Consider the following 6,424-nt stretch of genomic DNA (forward strand, 5'->3'; position numbering starts at 1 on the left):
AACCCTAGCTCTGCCAGCACCTTGGGAAAACCAGACAACCTATATATTTTTGAAAGCTAGACACCCAGGGGAATCCAGGATGGGTTGACTTGACTGCCTCCCTCCAGGGTCTGTTACCCAGAATCCCTCACAAACCTAAAAAATTGTAAAAAAAAACACATTTTCCCCACATTTCTGTGGTGGAAAGTTCTGGAATCTGTGTGGATCCACAAATTTCAACCCACACCGCGTTCCCCAAACACTTACGTGAAAAATGGTACCTCACTTGTGTGGGTCAGCCTAGTGCCTGCGACATGAAACGGCACAAAATGCAACGTGGTCACACCTCAATTTTGCGGTGAAAAATGACCCTTTTTTGGCAAAGTGCCTAGCTGTAGTTTTTTAACCTTAGCTCTGCCGGCACCTAAGGAAACCTAGCAAACCTATACATTTTTTAAAACTAGCCACCCAGGGGAATCCAGGATGTGGAGACTTAACTGCCTCCCACCAGGTTTTGTTACCCAGAATCCCTTGCAAACCTAAAAAATTGTCCAAAAAAACACATTTTCCCAAGATATTTGTGTTGTGGAAAGTTCTGGAATCTGCGTGGATCCCTCAATTTTCGACCCACCCCGCATTCCCCAACGTCTTTCGAGAAAAATGGTACCACATTTGTGTGGGTCCACCTAGTGCCCGTGACAGGAAACGGCTCAAAACGCGACGTGGTCAAACCTCAATTTCGCAGTGAAAAATGACCCATTTTTGGCAATGTGCCTAGCTGTAGTTTTTTAACCCTAGCTCTGCCGGCACCTGGGGAAACCTAGCAAACCTATACATTTTTTAAAACAAGACACCCAGGGGTATCCAGGATGGGTTGACTTGACTGCCTACCACCAGGGTCTGTTACCCAGACTCCCTCGCAAACCTAAAAAATTGTCCAAAAAAACCCAATTTCCCTACATTTCTGTGGTGGGAAGTTCTGAAATCTGCGTGGATCTGCAACTTTCCACCCACCCCGCGTTTCCCAAACTCTTTCGAGAAAAATGGTACCTCACATGTGTGGGTCAGACTAGTGCACGCAACAGGAAACGGTGCAAAACGCGTCGTGGTCTAACCTCAATTTCGCAGTGAAAATTGACCCTTTTTTGGCAACGTGCCTAGCTGTAGTTTTTTAACCATAGCTTTGCCGACATCTAGGGAAACCTAGCAAACCTATACATTTTTTGTAACAAGACACGCAGGGGAAACCAGGATGGGGTGACTTGACTGCCTCCCTCCAGGGTCTGTTACCCAGAATCCCTTACAAACCTAAAGAATTGTCAAAAAAACACATTTTCCCCACATTTCTGTGGTGGAAAGTTCTGGAATCTGTGTGGATCCACAAATTTCCACATACCCCACGTTCCCAAAAGTCTTACAAGAAAAATAGTACCTCACTTGTGCGGGTCAGCCTAGTGTCCGCGATAGGAAGCGGAGCAAAACGCAACGTGGTCACACCTCAATTTCACAGTGAAAAATGACCCTTTTTTGGCAATGCGCCTAGCTGTAGTTTTTGAACCCTAGCTCTGTCAGCACCTTGGGAAACCCAGACAGCCTATACATTTTTGAAAGCTAGACACCCAGGGGAATCCAGGATGGGTTGACTTGACTGCCTCCCTCCAGGGTCTTTTACCCTGAATCCCTCACAAACCTAAAAAATTGTAAAAAAAATATATTGTCCCCACATTTCTGTGGTGGAAAGTTCTGGAATCTGTGTGGATCCACAAATTTCAACCCACCCCGCGTTCCCCAAAGACTTACGTGAAAAATGGTACCTCACTTGTGTGGGTCAGCCTAGTGTCTGCGACATGAAACGGCACAAAATGCAACGTGGTCACACCTCAATTTTGCAGTGAAAAATGACCCTTTTTTGGCAAAGTGCCTAGCTGTAGTTTTTTAACCTTATCTCTGCCGGCACCTAAGGAAACCTAGCAAACCTATACATTTTTTAAAACTAGCCACCCAGGGGAATCCAGGATGGGGAGACTTGACTGCCTCCCACCAGGTTTTGTTACCCAGAATCCCTTGCAAACCTAAAAATTTGTCCAGAAAAACACATTTTCCCAAGATTTCTGTGGTGGAAAGTTCTGGAATCTGCGTGGATCCCTCAATTTTCGACCCACCCCGCATTCCCCAACGTCTTTCGAGAAAAATGATACCACATTTGTGTGGGTCCGCCTAGTGCCCGCGACAGGAAACGGCTCAAAACGCGACGTGGTCAAACCTCAATTTCGCAGTGAAAAATGACCCATTTTTGGCAATGTGCCTAGCTGTAGTTTTTTAACCCTAGCTCTGCCGGCACCTGGGGAAACCTAGCAAACCTATACATTTTTTAAAACAAGACACCCAGGGGAATCCAGGATGGGTTGACTTGACTGCCTACCACCAGGGTCTGTTACCCAGACTCCCTCGCAAACCTAAAAAATTGTCCAAAAAAAAACAATTTCCCCACATTTCTGTGGTGGGAAGTTCTGGAATCTGCGTGGATCTGCAACTTTCCACCCACCCCGCGTTTCCCAAACTCTTTCGAGAAAAATGGTACCTCACATGTGTGGGTCAGCCTAGTGCACGCGACAGGAAACGGTGCAAAACGCGTCGTGGTCTAACCTCAATTTCTGCAGTGAAAATTGACCCTTTTTTGGCAACGTGCCTAGCTGTACTTTTTTAACCATAGCTTTGCCGGCACCTAGGGAAACCTAGCAAACCTATACATTTTTTGTAACAAGACACCCAGGGGAAACCAGGATGGGGTGACTTGACTGCCTCCCTCCAGGGTCTGTTACCCAGAATCCCTTACAAACCTAAAGAATTGTCAAAAAAACACATTTTCCCCACATTTCTGTGGTGGAAAGTCCTGGAATCTGTGTGGATCCACAAATTTCCACATACCCCACGTTCCCAAAAGTCTTACGAGAAAAATAGTACCTCACTTGTGCAGGTCAGCCTAGTGTCCGCGATAGGAAGCGGAGCAAAACGCAACGTGGTCACACCTCAATTTCACAGTGAAAAATGACCCTTTTTTGGCAATGCGCCTAGCTGTAGTTTTTGAACCCTAGCTCTGTCAGCACCTTGGGAAACCCAGACAACCTATACATTTTTGAAAGCTAGACACCCAGGGGAATCCAGGATGGGTTGACTTGACTGCCTCCCTCAAGGGTCTGTTACCCAGAATCCCTCACAAACCTAAAAAATTGTAAAAAAAACACATTTTCCCCACATTTCTGTGGTGGAAAGTTCTGGAATCTGTGTGGATCCACAAATTTCAACCCACACCGCGTTCCCCAAAGACTTACGTGAAAAATGGTACCTCACTTGTGTGGGTCAGCCTAGTGCCTGCGACATGAAACGGCACAAAATGCAACGTGGTCACACCTCAATTTTGCGGTGAAAAATGACCCTTTTTTGGCAAAGTGCCTAGCTGTAGTTTTTTAACCTTAGCTCTGCCGGCACCTAAGGAAACCTAGCAAACCTATACATTTTTTAAAACTAGCCACCCAGGGGAATCCAGGATGTGGAGACTTAACTGCCTCCCACCAGGTTTTGTTACCCAGAATCCCTTGCAAACCTAAAAAATTGTCCAAAAAAACACATTTTCCCAAGATATTTGTGTTGTGGAAAGTTCTGGAATCTGCGTGGATCCCTCAATTTTCGACCCACCCCGCATTCCCCAACGTCTTTCGAGAAAAATGGTACCACATTTGTGTGGGTCCACCTAGTGCCCGTGACAGGAAACGGCTCAAAACGCGACGTGGTCAAACCTCAATTTCGCAGTGAAAAATGACCCATTTTTGGCAATGTGCCTAGCTGTAGTTTTTTAACCCTAGCTCTGCCGGCACCTGGGGAAACCTAGCAAACCTATACATTTTTTAAAACAAGACACCCAGGGGTATCCAGGATGGGTTGACTTGACTGCCTACCACCAGGGTCTGTTACCCAGACTCCCTCGCAAACCTAAAAAATTGTCCAAAAAAACCCAATTTCCCTACATTTCTGTGGTGGAAAGTTCTGGAATCTGTGTGGATCCACAAATTTCAACCCACACCGCGTTCCCCAAAGACTTACGTGAAAAATGGTACCTCACTTGTGTGGGTCAGCCTAGTGCCTGCGACATGAAACGGCTCAAAACGCGACGTGGTCACACCTCAATTTTGCGGTGAAAAATGACCCTTTTTTGGCAAAGTGCCTAGCTGTAGTTTTTTAACCTTAGCTCTGCCGGCACCTAAGGAAACCTAGCAAACCTATACGTTTTTTAAAACTAGCCACCCAGGGGAATCCAGGATGTGGAGACTTGACTGCCTACCACCAGGGTCTGTTACCCAGACTCCCTCGCAAACCTAAAAAATTGTCCAAAAAAAACCAATTTCCCCACATTTCTGTGGTGGGAAGTTCTGAAATCTGCGTGGATCTGCAACTTTCCACCCACCCCGCGTTTCCCAAACTCTTTCGAGAAAAATGGCACCTCACATGTGTGGGTCAGACTAGCGCACGCGACAGGAAACGGTGCAAAACGCGTCGTGGTCTAACCTCAATTTCGCAGTGAAAATTGACCCTTTTTTGGCAACGTGCCTAGCTGTAGTTTTTTAACCATAGCTTTACCGACACCTAGGGAAACCTAGCAAACCTATACATTTTTTGTAACAAGACACGCAGGGGAAACCAGGATGGGGTGACTTGACTGCCTCCCTCCAGGGTCTGTTACCCAGAATCCCTTACAAACCTAAAGAATTGTCAAAAAAACACATTTTCCCCACATTTCTGTGGTGGAAAGTTCTAGAATCTGTGTGGATCCACAAATTTCCACATACCCCACGTTCCCAAAAGTCTTACGAGAAAAATAGTACCTCACTTGTGCGGGTCAGCCTAGTGTCCGCGATAGGAAGCGGAGCAAAACGCAACGTGGTCACACCTCAATTTCACAGTGAAAAATGACCCTTTTTTGGCAATGCGCCTAGCTGTAGTTTTTGAACCCTAGCTCTGTCAGCACCTTGGGAAACCCAGACAGCCTATACATTTTTGAAAGCTAGACACCCAGGGGAATCCAGGATGGGTTGACTTGACTGCCTCCCTCCATGGTCTGTTACCCTCAATCCCTCACAAACCTAAAAAATTGTAAAAAAAATATATTGTCCCCACATTTCTGTGGTGGAAAGTTCTGGAATCTGTGTGGATCCACAAATTTCAACCCACCCCGCGTTCCCCAAAGACTTACGTGAAAAATGGTACCTCACTTGTGTGGGTCAGCCTAGTGTCTGCGACATGAAACGGCACAAAATGCAACGTGGTCACACCTCAATTTTGCAGTGAAAAATGACCCTTTTTTGGCAAAGTGCCTAGCTGTAGTTTTTTAACCTTATCTCTGCCGGCACCTAAGGAAACCTAGCAAACCTATACATTTTTTAAAACTAGCCACCCAGGGGAATCCAGGATGGGGAGACTTGACTGCCTCCCACCAGGTTTTGTTACCCAGAATCCCTTGCAAACCTAAAAATTTGTCCAGAAAAAACACATTTTCCCAAGATTTCTGTGGTGGAAAGTTCTGGAATCTGCGTGGATCCCTCAATTTTCGACCCACCCCGCATTCCCCAACGTCTTTCGAGAAAAATGGTACCACATTTGTGTGGGTCCGCGTAGTGCCCGCGACAGGAAACGGCTCAAAACGCGACGTGGTCAAACCTCAATTTCGCAGTGAAAAATGACCCATTTTTGGCAATGTGCCTAGCTGTAGTTTTTTAACCCTAGCTCTGCCGGCACCTGGGGAAACCTAGCAAACCTATACATTTTTTAAAACAAGACACCCAGGGGAATCCAGGATGGGTTGACTTGACTGCCTACCACCAGGGTCTGTTACCCAGACTCCCTCGCAAACCTAAAAAATTGTCCAAAAAAAAACAATTTCCCCACATTTCTGTGGTGGGAAGTTCTGGAATATGCGTGGATCTGCAACTTTCCACCCACCCCGCGTTTCCCAAACTCTTTCGAGAAAAATGGTACCTCACATGTGTGGGTCAGCCTAGTGCACGCGACAGGAAACGGTGCAAAACGCGTCGTGGTCTAACCTCAATTTCTGCAGTGAAAATTGACCCTTTTTTGGCAACGTGCCTAGCTGTACTTTTTTAACCATAGCTTTGACGGCAGCTAGGGAAACCTAGCAAACCTATACATTTTTTGTAACAAGACACCCAGGGGAAACCAGGATGGGGTGACTTGACTGCCTCCCTCCAGGGTCTGTTACCCAGAATCCCTTACAAACCTAAAGAATTGTCAAAAAAACACATTTTCCCCACATTTCTGTGGTGGAAAGTCCTGGAATCTGTGTGGATCCACAAATTTCCACATACCCCACGTTCCCAAAAGTCTTACGAGAAAAATAGTACCTCACTTGTGCAGGTCAGCCTAGTGTCCGCGA

This window comes from Triturus cristatus, chromosome 7 (genome assembly GCF_964204655.1).
Source record: "Triturus cristatus chromosome 7, aTriCri1.1, whole genome shotgun sequence".
NCBI classification, from domain to species: domain Eukaryota; kingdom Metazoa; phylum Chordata; class Amphibia; order Caudata; family Salamandridae; genus Triturus; species Triturus cristatus.